The following is a 12,776-nucleotide window of genomic DNA, read 5'->3' as shown; positions in this document are numbered from 1 at the left end:
TCTGGGCGGAGGCGCAGGGGAGACGGAGCTAGCAGTTTAGGGATGAGAGCGGGCAGGTGGGCCGGAGTGAGGCCTTGTTCCTGTGAGCGTCGTGGGTGCTCGACTGGGGCTCCGTGAGCCAGTAAGATCCCCAAAAGTTGTGGGAGGCCACCCAGGGTCAACTTCGGTCTTTTTGCCACTTACGGACACTTTCACGCCAACCCCCCCCCCCCCCCGTGATAGCAATTACCCAATTCTTTCATGAAAGGTCATTTCAAAACATTTTTAAAATTTTAAGTTGATTTATTTATGTATTTATTCAAGTAATGTCTACACCCAACGTGGGGCTTGAACTCACAACTGCCAGATGGAGAGTCACGTGCTCCACTGGCTGAGCCACGTGCCCCTCAAAACAGGTTTTAAATTGTGGCGAATATATGTGACATAAACTTACCACTTACCATTCTAAGTGCGCAGCTCAGCCGCGTTAGGCACACTCACATTGTCGTGCAACCCCCCCCCCTTCTGACTCCAGAACTTTCCAGCTCCCCAGACTGAGACTCTGTCCCCATGAAGGACTGACTCCCCCCCCCCCACCCCAACCCCACCCCCAGCTCCCACCTTCTACTCTCTGTCTCTGCGGACAGGACTCTAGGGACCTGAAATATTTGGAATCATACTGTTAAAAAGAAACCAATAGGCCCAAAATGGATTCACTCGTGTTAAGCCCCATGTCAGTAAACCAAGACTTAATACCTAACCCAATTACAGTGTTAGACTCTCCCAAGAATGACCTTTAACGAGCCAATCTGGAATTGCTTGGTCATCACTAGTGAGATAGCCTGCCTGATAGACACCCCCCGCCCCACCCCCCCTGCCGGCCTTCCCCCAAAGGAAGGTGACCCTGCTTGAAACAACCCACTCTTTGCTAGAAACTTCCTTTTTCTGCTGCTTCTGCCTGTAAAAACCTTTCCTTTTGTACAGCTTTTCAGACTTCCTTTCTACCTGCTGAGACGGGGATGCTGTGCACCTCATGAACCATTAAATACAGCCAATTAGATCTTACATTTGCTCAGTTGAATTTTGCTTTTTAATGATGGAGTATTTGTTCTTTTGTGTGTCTGACTGATTTCACCCAGCATAATGTCCCCAAGCTTCATCCGTGTTCTAGCAGGTGTCAGAATTCCCTTCCTTTTTTTTTTTTTTTTTTTTTTTTTTTTTTTTTAAACATTTATTTATTTTTGAGACAGAGAGAGACAGAGCATGAACAGGGGAGGGGCAGAGAGGGAGGGAGACACAGAATCTGAAACAGGCTCCAGGCTCCGAGCCATCAGCCCAGAGCCCGACGCGGGGCTCGAACTCACGGACCGTGAGATCATGACCTGAGCTGAAGTCGGATGCTTAACCGACCGAGCCACCCAGGCGCCCCAGAATTCCCTTCCTTTTTAAGGCTAAGTAATATTTCGTTGTATGGATAGGACACATTTCGTTTATCCATTCATCCATTGTTGGATATTTGTGTTTTTCTATCTTTTGGCTGTTATGAATAACAGTGCTATGAATACAGTGCAAAAAATATCTGTTCAAGTCCCTGCTTTTAATTCTTTATTTTTGAGAGAGAGAGACAGAGCATGAGGGGGGGAGGGGCAGAGAGAGAGGGAGACACAGAATCCGAAGCAGCATCCAGGCTCCGAGCTGTCCGCACAGAGCCTGACTCGGGGCTCGAACTCACAGACCTCGAGATCATGACCTGAGCTGAAGCTGGAGGCTTATCCACCTGAGCCAGCCAGGCGCCCCAAAAGACAGTCATTTAAATGGGAAAAAAGGTTGACATCATAAAACACTCTCCACATTGCATTTCTTTATGTCCCGTCCCTGTGCCCCGGCGTATTTGTCATGGTGGGTGTGCCTTTGGGGCCAGCGTGCAAAGAAACAGAGAGGGAAGGGCTCAGGCGACACCCTCTTCCAGGGTCCCCTGGTCACCCTGGCTCAGTTCTGCCCACTTTTTTCCAGCTACCCTTCAATCATATTTTGATAGTTGGTTTGCAGGGCTCTTTACGGGATAGGTACAGAAATACAGCGTTTACAAAATAGATACATAATATATATCCACGTGATTACAATATGTAACAACCGATCTAAAATGCAGTGTAACCTTATAGCCACCCCTGATTAAAACTGCTCTGTATCTTGGGGCGCCTGGGTGGCGCAGTCGGTTGAGCGTCCGACTTCAGCTCAGGTCACGATCTCGCGGTCCGCGAGTTCGAGCCCCGCGTCGGGCTCTGGGCCGACGGCTCAGAGCCTGGAGCCTGTTTCTGCTTCTGTGTCTCCCTCTCTCTCTGCCCCTCCCCCGTTCATGCTCTGTCTCTCTCTGTCCCAAAAATAAATAAAAAACGTTGGAAAAAAAAAAAAAACTGCTCTGTATCTCGGCTCCTTCGCTACCCCAACCTGAGCCTTCTTACCTTTTCCTCCGGCTGCTCCCACCCAGCCCCCTCCAAGTTGGGGAGAATGCTTATCCGGCTTCAAAAATTTCCACAGCCTTCCCCAGCTCTGGGCGTTTCTCTACCTCCCTTGTGTGCTGCAACGTGAGCTCCCCATCATTTTATTTTAGGCTCTATGGGCACAGACAGTCTTGTACCATTGCACGTACCCACGTGGGCATGCCCGGAAACAAGGCGGAGTGAGGGTTTCCGTCCCTCCGGAAAGTTTCCTCGGTGCCCTTTTCAGACAGTCGGCCTCGCCCCCTGCCAGCAGTGGATCAACAGTGGGTTTTTGAAATGAGAGATAGACAGACAGACAGATACGATGGGGGGGGGGGGGGCGCTGATTTGTCATGCGTGGCCTTTGCCCTCCCCTGTGGTGTAGACATTTCCACCGCGGCCACTTTTCGGCTACCAGGAAGCTGGAAAGGAAGGTAGCAATCAGCGTGCACGAGACAGGACGAGCTGGCCGCCGCCCACGACTCCCCTACGGACGCCCTAGCTTCTGGTTTCTCTCCCCCCAGATTACTTCTGCGTGTTCTAGAGCTTGGTGGAAAGGGAGCTGTGCTGCCTGCACGCCTCCGTGACCGACTTCTTTCGCACAGCACGCTGCATTCGTGCACGCCGCCACGTCTAACGGTAACGGGTCCTCTTGCTTTGCTACAGGATATTTCGGGGGTGTGGATTGGGGGACGGCCCCAAGAAGAGTTCACATCTTTTCTCGTGTTGCCCCTTCCCCTCCCGGTCCACACTCGCAGCTTGAATAAAACAAACGGGCGTCCCTGTCCTGGGGGGGGACAAGTTTCCCGCTAATCACGTGGCGGTCACCACTCGATACAGAACGCCAGCCTTTATTGTTGAGATAACACTGCAGATTTCACGCCCTCTACCCTCCTATCTTTATTAATGAGCACGCTTTGCTCTGCAAACTCTCCCACTAACGTATCTCTGTACTTATCACCGGTTCCAATCACACCTTTCGTAAGGCATGTGTTCCCTGGTCCCAGAAACGTGGGTGTCTCCTACATCCGTCCCCTGGCCCAGGAAATAGATTTCTAATCGTTTTGGTAGCTTCAACCCAAGGTGACATTTACCCTGTTCAGGCACGATCTGGTGTCACCATCACATATGTCCGCCCCTGCTATCTCAGAATGCACCCTGAACTTCGTCTGTCTTACCTGTGCGGTGGGTTAGCAAAAACAGTGGCTGACAGGCCCCCTCTGGGTGTCTGGAATGCCCAGCAAATCTACTCTCAGGCACCTGGCCTAGGAAACTCTTGCCTCGTATAACTGGGAGACATACACACTAATGTTCTCAATGGCAGGAATCTGGAAGGTACACAAATCCAAATCCGGGGACAAATATGTTCCAGAATAGTCCCACAAATAAATGCCAAGCAGTAGAAAACTCACAAATGACAACAACATCAAAAAAAAAAAAAAAAGGTCTCAGGAGTATGGGACACCCGGCTGGCTCAGCGGGTGGAGCACCTGATTCTTGATCTTGGGGTCCTGAATTCGAGCCCCACGTTGAGTGTGGAGATTACTTTTTAAAAAAGTCTTAGAGATATAGAGTTACAGACTATGTCTTTATGAGACCATATTTATGAAATGAAATTGGCTCGGCACCATTAGCCACTGGGGAATTGCCCAAAAGCCCCAAAGAGATACGACTACCACAGGCCATTAGAATGGCTGGGATAAAAAAGGCTGACAATACCAAGTGTTGACAAGGAAAACAGTTTAGTGGTTTCTTAGAAAGTTAAGCAAATACTTACTATACGACCCGGCAATCTCACCCCTGAGGGTTCACCCAAGGGAAAGAAACTCTTGGGTTCGCACAAAATCTGAACAGGAGCGTTCATAAAAGCTTTCCTGGTAAGAGACCAAAAGCTGGAAACAACCCAAGGGCTCTTCAGTGGGTGACCAGAAAAACAAATTCTGGACTGAGTGAATAAAAACACATAAAAATAAAGTATGGATTAATTCCACACAAGGGAATACTGCTCGGTAATACGAAGGAATGAGCCGAATACGCACAGGGCCTTGAGTGAATCACAAAGGCGTTTTGTCTGACGAAAAGAAGGCGATCTGAAAAAGTTACATGATGCAGGGCTCCATTTATACGAGGTCTCTAGAAGAGTATATTCATAGAGACAGGAAGTGGGTGCCAGCGGTGGGGGCGGGGCAATCACTTAATGGAGGGGGGCCTGGGTGGCTCCGTGGGTTGAACGTCCGACTTCGGCTCAGGTCACGATCTCACATTTTGTGAGTTCCGGCCCCGCGTCGGGGTCTGTGCTGATGGCTCAGAGCCTGTCGCCTGCTGCGGATTCTGTGTCTCCCTCTCTCCCTGCCCCTCCCCCACCCCCACTCTGTCTCTCTCTCTCTCTCTCTCTCTCTCTCTCTCTCTCTCAAAAATAGATGTACATTAAAAACAAAAGAACAATTACTTAATGGATACTGGGTTTCCTTTTGGGACGATGACACTGTTTTGAAACTGGGCAGAGCTGATGGCCGCAAGACATTGTGAATGTATTGAGTGCAACTGAAGTGTTCGCTTTGAAACAGTTCATTTTATGTTGTGTGGATCTCATCCCTTCCAATGACACTACATTTTGCCATTGGGTCGGCCTTTTATTTCGTTGTCCTCTATTTCCGTTAATACATCTCTTTGGTGGAAATACTGTGTGATGGTGAGCTATGTACGGTGTCTCTCTTTTCTTTTTTTTTTAGTTAATTTTTTTTTAACATGTATTCAGTTTGGAGAGATAGTGTGAGCGGGGGAGGGGCAGAGAGAGAGGGAGACACAGAATCCGAAGCAGGTTCCAGGCTCTGAGCTGTCAGCACAGAGCCCGGCGTGGGGCTCGAACTCACGGACTACGAGATCGTGACCTGAGCTAAAGTCTGACTTTAACCGACTGAGCCACCCAGGCGCCCCAGGCATTGTCTTTTTTACTCGATTTTTTTTTTCTCTTTTTTAAATTAGGACAGCATGTATGCAATGTAAAATCCACCACTTCCAAGTGCATAGTTCAATGGTTTTTAGTATAAAATTCACTGTGCTGTGCAGGCATCACCACGATCTAATTCTGGAACATTCCCATCATTCCAAAAAGAAACCCGATCCCCAGCAGCAATCAGTCCCTGTTCCTCACCGCAGCCCCCAGCCCCCACAAATCTAATTTCTGTCTTTTGCCACCAACTTCTAACTGTATTAATAATAAAATACCTCCTGAGGGATGAATTCAAAATGGGGTTTTGATATGCTATCCTAATCACTCTGATCAAAGTCCTAAATTCAAGGTTTCTGGAAAGAGCAATGAATTTTTTTTTTTTTTTTTTTTTTTTTTTTTTTTTTTTTTTACAGGGGCAATTAAAAAAATCTCAGGGCTTGGCAAGATCAGATGGGTGTGTGCAGATTTTCCCCTCAAGGTTGGCATCCTAGACGACCTTCGATTTGTGGAGGCACTTACTGGTCAGTCTGATTTCTGTGTTTCTTATAAAGCATTTGAAGTATTGTTGGGATCATCTCGCAAACGAGGAATCCCTTCAAGACTTGAGGTCTTGAAAAACTCCTTTCAACCCTCTGGGCCTCAGTTTCCCCTTTCCTCCTTTGGCACTAAAGCAGGGCTCTGCAAACTTTTTCTGTAAAGGACCCGATAATAAATATTTTCAGCTACTCAACACTGGCTCGTAGCCAGAAGCAGCCACAGCCCGTATTCAGACAAGTGAGCGTGGCCGTGTGCCAATAAATTGTATTTATGGACACTGAAATTTGAATTTCGTATCATTTCTGACGCCAGAAAGTATTATTTTCTTTCTTTTGTGATTCCTTCCTCCCTCTCTCTCTCTCACTCTCTTCCTTCTTCCTTCCTTCCTTCCTTCCTTCCTTCCTTCCTTCCTTCCTTCCTTCCTTCCTTCCTTCCTAAGCTTCATACAACACAGAGCCCAACACGGGGCTTGAACTCACAACCCTGAGATCAAGACCCAAGCTGAGATCAAGAGTCAGACGCTTCACTGACTGAGCCACCCAGGTGCCCCGTCAGAAAATATTCTTAAATTTTCTTCAGGCATTAACAAAATGTAAAAACCACTCTTAACTTGCAGGCCGTGCAAACACAGGTGACAAGCTGGGTTTGGCCCGTGGGAAGCCTACAAGGAGGGAAGAGGGCAAGGTTGCAGTTTACTTATTTTATTTTATTTTATTTTATTTTATTTTATTTTATTTTATTTTATTAAGGTTGAGGTTTGAAATAGGATGCCAGAGAAAGTGGCATTTGGTCACAGGCGTAAAAGGTGGGAGGATGTCCCGCGGGGATGTGGGGGAAGGGTTTTGAGGCAGAGGAAACAGTCCGCGCAAAGCCAGTTGGAGCCACGAGCCATTTTCCAACCACTGGCAGAAAACGAGGTCAGCCTTCCAGGACGGCCACCCATCCCCTCCTCGTGCGCACCACACGGGGACTATCGTTTCTATTTTGTTTTTGTTTTTGTTTATTATTATTATATTTTTTAGAGAGAGAGTACGTGAGCGAGCAGGGGAGGGGCAGAGGGAGAGGGAGAGAGAGAGAGAATTGAGGGTCGGTGCGGAAACGGAGCGGACTCCGGAGGCTTGGGTCTGGCGGGCAGGCTGGTTAATGCGCAGCGAGGGGTTCTGGGAGGAGGGAAACCCCCAGTGGGCGGCAGGTGTCAGTTCCTGTGGGGCAAACCCCGCCCCCCCACGGTGGCCGAGCTCAGGCCACCCAGGTGATGTCGCTGAGCGCGGAGTTAGACCGAAGTGCCACCGCGCCCGAGCCTTCCCTGCCTGGGACCCCAGGCCTCCCGGGGAGCCCGAGCCCGCATAGCATCATCCGTCCTACTGCGTTACTGGGACGCAGCAGCCGGCCCTTGCAGATGTCAGATGACATGACGCGGGCGGAAATACTCTGGGGGCACAAAGCACGGCGTGCGGGCAAGGGTCCGGATACAAAGTGTCTGCAGGTGCACGTCGGAAGGGCCTCTGGAAAAAAAATCACAAGGCCGTTCACGTGTGTTCGCATCCGTAACCCTAGCTGAGGGCGATGTCGTGCACGGTGGCAGAGGAGGAGCACGGACCCGGGAGGGGGAAGCGCTGGAGACCTCGTCCCGGGGCAGGGGGCAGAATGAGGGCGAGGAAGGGGCCAAAGAACGAGGACCTCGCACCGCCCCGCGGAGATGCTGGGGAGGAGGTGGGGAAGCACTTGCTTCTAGAATCCACTAGAGGGCGCGCGGGACTGGGAAGCCGACCTCCGTGTCCCCAGCCTCAGGCCTGGCCCGGTGGGAAGAGAGAGAGAGGGGGTCCACCGAGGATGCTGGGTGACCAGAACAGGAGGGGGGGTTGGTGGCCTGTGTCTTTGAACCTGGAGAGCCTTGCCTATGCTTCCAGAGTTGGGGATTTGGAGGACAGGGGCTGACAAATTAGGGCCAGAGTCTGCAAACTTGTTTTTCTTCCTTCCTTCCTTTCTTTCAAGTTTGTTTATTTTGAGAGAGAGGGAGAGAACGAGTGCGGGAGAGGCAGAGAGAGAGAGAGAGAGAGAGAGAATCCCAAGCAGGTTCCATGCTGTCAGCACAGAGCCCGACGTGGGGCTCGAACTCACGAACCCCCGGAGATCATGACCTGAGCCGAACACCAAGAGTCAGACGCGTAAAGGACTGAGCCACCCAGGCGCCCCGGCAAATTTTTTCTTCAAGGGCCACAGAGCCGAAAGTTTAACCGCACTTGTCTGTCTGCCGGGGGCTCCGCTCTACCCTTCCGGCTCCCACACTACGGCACACAGCACCTCCCCAGAGGCACGGGGCTCTGTGCCAGTGACGTTGTGGGTTTGGGAGGCTGAAATTTGAATTTCATATAATTTTCCTGTGACACGAAATAACTTTCTCTGCCATATTTTTTCAAAAGCATTTAAAAATGCGAAAACCGGGGGCGCCTGGCTGGCTCAGCCCGGAGAACACGTGACTCCTGGGCTCGCAGCCGTGGGTTCGAGCCTCACGTCGAAAAGCAACAGATGGGGGCGCCTGGGTGGCGCAGTCGGTTAAGCGTCCGACTTCAGCCAGGTCACGATCTCGCGGTCCGTGAGTTCGAGCCCCGCGTCGGGCTCTGGGCTGATGGCTCGGAGCCTGGAGCCTGTTTCCGATTCTGTGTCTCCCTCTCTCTCTGCCCCTCCCCCGTTCATGCTCTGTCTCTCTCTGTCCCAAAAATAAATAAAAAAATGTTGAAAAAAAAAAAATTTAAAAAAAAAAAAAAAAAAGAAAAGCAACAGATGATAGTAACGAATGGCCGGGCAAGAAATACAGAGTGGAAGTGTTTCTTTTTTATTGGACATCCCATGTATAGCCATTCCCATACCACAGTCCAACAAAGTACAGAGAGTAATGGACGAATATCTTTCCATTCCGGTAACGATTTTCTTTTAAAGTGAAACATACCTCGGGGCGCCTGGGTGGCTCAGTCGGTTGAGCGTCCGACTTCGGCTCAGGTCACGACCTCGCGGTCCGTGAGGTCGAGCCCCGCGTCGGGCTCTGTGCCGACAGCTCAGAGCCTGGAGCCTGCTTCCGATTCTGTGTCTCTCTCTCTCTCTCTCTCTCTCTCTCTCTGCCCTTCCCCTGCTCACGCTCTGCCTCTCCCTGTCTCTCAAAAATGAGTAAATGTGAAAAAAAAATTTTTTTTTTTAATGAACATGGGTAGCTGAATCTCTGTGTGTGTTCTAGCCAAATGTATGGCACAGAGTTCTCCAAATTCTCTTCCAAGTAGGATACGATGTTTACCAAAGGAGCTTGTGTAAAACTTTTTTTTTTTTTTTAACTTTTAAGTCATCTCCACACCCAACGCGGGGCTCGAACTCACGAACTCATGAACCTCGAGATCATGCCGACTGAGCCGCCCAGGAGCCCCTGTCATGTTTCCTTTGAAGGTAAATGTATCAGGGGCACCTGAGCGGCCCAGTCAGTTAAGTGTCCGACTGTTGGTTTTGGCTCAGGTCACGGTCTCACGCTTCGTGGGATCGCACCTCGTGCAGGCACCATGCGGACGGCCCGGAGCCTGCTTGGGATTCTCGCACGCGCTCTCTCTCTCTCTCTCGAAATAAGTATATAAAACTTTCCAAAAAATGCATCGAAGGAAAAAGTCTTGGCACATTCTTCAACAGTGTCGAGAACTTTGTTTTTTTCTTCTTCTTCATTAAATTGATTTTAGAATGACAATCAGGGACACGATGATAAATTGAGACGGATGTCGGATGCCCCAAAGAGCAGGTGATCGCAGGAATGAATGCAACATAAAGATAAGTATTGTTCAATCCTGCCAAATGTGGGGGTGCGTAGGCTGGGCAACCTTTCCAGTGTTGTCCAACCTGGCGAGTGGAGGCGGGAGGTGTGGGGGACCGGCCTGCTGCGGGAAGGGAGTTCTGGGCACAGGTTCATAGCGCGTCCCAGTGCAAGAGGCGGGACACGGGGCTTTCCGACACCCTTCTCACGCGTGGGTGGGCTTGGCCTCTAATTGGTGGGCTTCTCCCTGTGCCCGAACTCCTGGGCCCGTCCCTCCGATCGAACGCCAATCCTGATCAGATTCTCCCCGGGATTAAAGATTAACCCCCATGTTTGGCCTTTGCAGGAGGCTTATATAACCTTCTAGGTCAGTTGTCACACTTTTCCGGACGGGGTCTCAGAGGGGAGACGCGATGTGGTGTCCCGGCTAAGCATACTGTGCCGAGCTGGGGGGGGGGGTGGGGCGCTGAGGTCCCGGGGCACTCAGGCCAGAAAGCCACCGGGCACGAAAGGGGAGAGTAAGTTAAGGACTGATGAGACCCGAGGCTGGTGTCCCAAGTTGGCCGAGAGCAGCCTCACTTATTTGGGGTCCGCGGCACGTGCTGGATTGCGGGGCTCATTCCGCAGATGTGTCTGGAGCCGCCTTGATGGTGGGGGGCCATCGGTGGCCGACACAGACAGGAGCCCGTTTCCTGGTGGGAACAGAGGGAATGGACAGGTGATCAGAGCCCCCCCACCCCCGCCCCCCGCCAGGTGCTCTGCTAGGGTGGCTGGGATGCTCAGGATGGTCCCTGAGGGAGGTGACCCTCGGGCAGAGGCCACCAGGCATGGGTTTGGGAACAGCTTTGAGAAGGCCTTGTGGGTTGAAGGACGTGTCCTCCCCAACCCCCCCCCCTCCCATTCAAAAGTTGGAACTGTAACCTCCAGGACCTCGGAATGTAACTCTATTTAGAGAGGGGCTCTTTAGCGAGGTGATCAAGTTCAGGTCATGAGGGCGGGGCCCCTGATCCCTAGGACAGGGTGTCTTTTACATAGAGACACAGGGAGAAGGCGGGGTCTACACCGCAAGGCGAGGCCTCGGAAGGAGCCAGGCCCGCCCACACCTTGATCTGGGATTTGCAGCCTCCAGGGCAGGGAGACACTAAATTCCGCCCTTAGGCGTCCTGTCTACGGGACCTCCTTCGTCAGGCTGGCGAAGGTGAAGGGTCAGGACAAATTCAGGGTCTGGAGACGTAGAAATGCCTCTGCACCCCCGCACTGTGGGCTCCTTTCCAGAACGCCCTGGGGTGGAGCCAGAGGAGACACGCCCAGCCCCCCCAACCCCCCACCCCGAGGCGACGGGAAGGAAGCTGGGATGACCGCATCCACAGCCAATGGAGGCCTCCTTTCCTGTGAGAGCGTCGCTGTGACCCTTGGAACCGCCAGCCATAAAGCAATCACCAAGATTTGATGGGGGCTAGACATGGAGGAGGGGTGGGGACGGACAGAGCACCCCCACCCCCTCTACCCTCAAGGCCCTCAGGGGGCACCGCCCCAGGGGCCGCCCATCCTCCTGGAGCTGGGGGACCACCTGCCTGCGCCCCAGTTAGGAGCGAGCCCCAGACACCAGGCTTGGACAGCAGGGCCCCTGACACACCGGGCCTTCCAGCCCTGTCCATGCACACGTCCCACCCAGACCCCCACAGAACCTTCCAGAGCCATCGACGACTGGCCATCGCACCTGACCATGAGCCATCTCACCCTGGAACAGGCCCCCAGCACCCCTGCCCTCGCCTCCCCCGCTGCGCGCAACGCATTTCAGCCCCACGGCCCCTCCCTCCCGTCCCTCCTATCTCCACACCTGTCCTGCTCTGGTTTTCTTTCCATGGTGTCTTTATCTGACTTACTCACTTGCTTAGGTGCAAGTGGTCTGCCCCTGCGGGAACATCAGTGTGCGGACGGGGGGAGGGTTTGTCTGGTTTGCAGCCTGTGCATAGCAGATGCTCAATAAACAGTGACCACAAGAATAGACGAGTTCTCGGGCACGGCGCCCTTCATCCTTTAGGGAAGCCGGAGGGCGCCCACCCCGGGCCAAGCTCTCCTTCCTTGTGGCGCTCAGAGACCACATCACCTGTGGTCACCCACCCCAAGGGCCTGGAACTTCCTGGACATGCTGTGGCATGTGATGTAGGAGGCACCCTGAGGATTAGGTGGTAATCATCAGTGGGCATTGCCCAAGAGGTGGGTCAGAGTCCCCCTGCTCCCCAGCCCCTGGCCTGCCCCTGCCACACCCGTATCACGAGGGTTTTACTCACTGCCCAGCCTGGCGGCACACCAAGGGAGGGTCCTGGAGGAGGAGGAGGAGCAGGCGGAGGAAGGGGAGGAGGAGGGAGAGGAGGAGGGAGCAGAGAGTTAGTCAAGGGCTTGCTGCTCCCAGAACCCCCCTGCCTCTTCCTCCCAAACTGATCTTAAAGGCCAGTGTAGAGAGAACCTCCCCCCCCCCCCAGGGAGAAGTCAAAGGAACGGGGAGGTGACATGGTGGCCGGGGCCAAGCCCCCGCCTGGAGCAGGGAGCCCGGGCGTTGTCCCCGCTGTGGCTGACTCATGGAGTGGCACAGTGAGTCACGACCCCTGATTAGCCCTTCGGTCCTCGTGTGCAAAACAGGACCCGCTGTCCTGAGCAGATCTGTGTTGAGGCCAAAGGGCCAAGGCAGCCGGAAAGTGCCAGGCAGGCTTCTGCCCGCGTGTCCCGGGTTTGGAGCACGACAGGTTCCTTACGGGTGCACGTACTGCTCGTGATGGAAACTGACACAAAGAGCACAGGTTTGGGGACCTGGGTCCGTGGAGGTTCCTTCTTAGCCCCTCACGTGCTTTAATTTATGGGCTCCCGCCAACACCTCGGTGTGAGGAGGGCCTTTACCGCCTTTCACAGACAAGGAAGCTGAGGCAGGGAGAGGCAGAGTCACTGGCCCGGAGTCACACAGCTGCACGACAAGGATGTGAAGCCAAGCTCTGCCCTGGCCCAGCACCGCCTCGTGGAACAGTCACGCATCATGTGTCAG

General features: G+C 52.7%; 1 long non-coding RNA gene across 1 annotated transcript; it reads left to right on the top strand.

The window, feature by feature from the left end:
• The first annotated feature begins 12 nt into the window (after positions 1-12).
• On the top strand, positions 13-10,621 carry LOC131511147 (uncharacterized). Its single transcript, XR_009261353.1, has 4 exons — positions 13-121; positions 2,984-3,098; positions 5,826-5,933; positions 9,666-10,621. It is a non-coding gene; the product is annotated as an uncharacterized LOC131511147 (long non-coding RNA).
• The last annotated feature ends 2,155 nt before the right edge of the window (positions 10,622-12,776 follow it).

This window comes from Neofelis nebulosa, chromosome 4 (genome assembly GCF_028018385.1).
Source record: "Neofelis nebulosa isolate mNeoNeb1 chromosome 4, mNeoNeb1.pri, whole genome shotgun sequence".
In the NCBI taxonomy this organism is placed as follows: domain Eukaryota; kingdom Metazoa; phylum Chordata; class Mammalia; order Carnivora; family Felidae; genus Neofelis; species Neofelis nebulosa.
The sequence above is the reverse complement of the archived record's forward strand: the minus strand, read 5'-3'. Positions and strand labels throughout refer to the sequence as shown.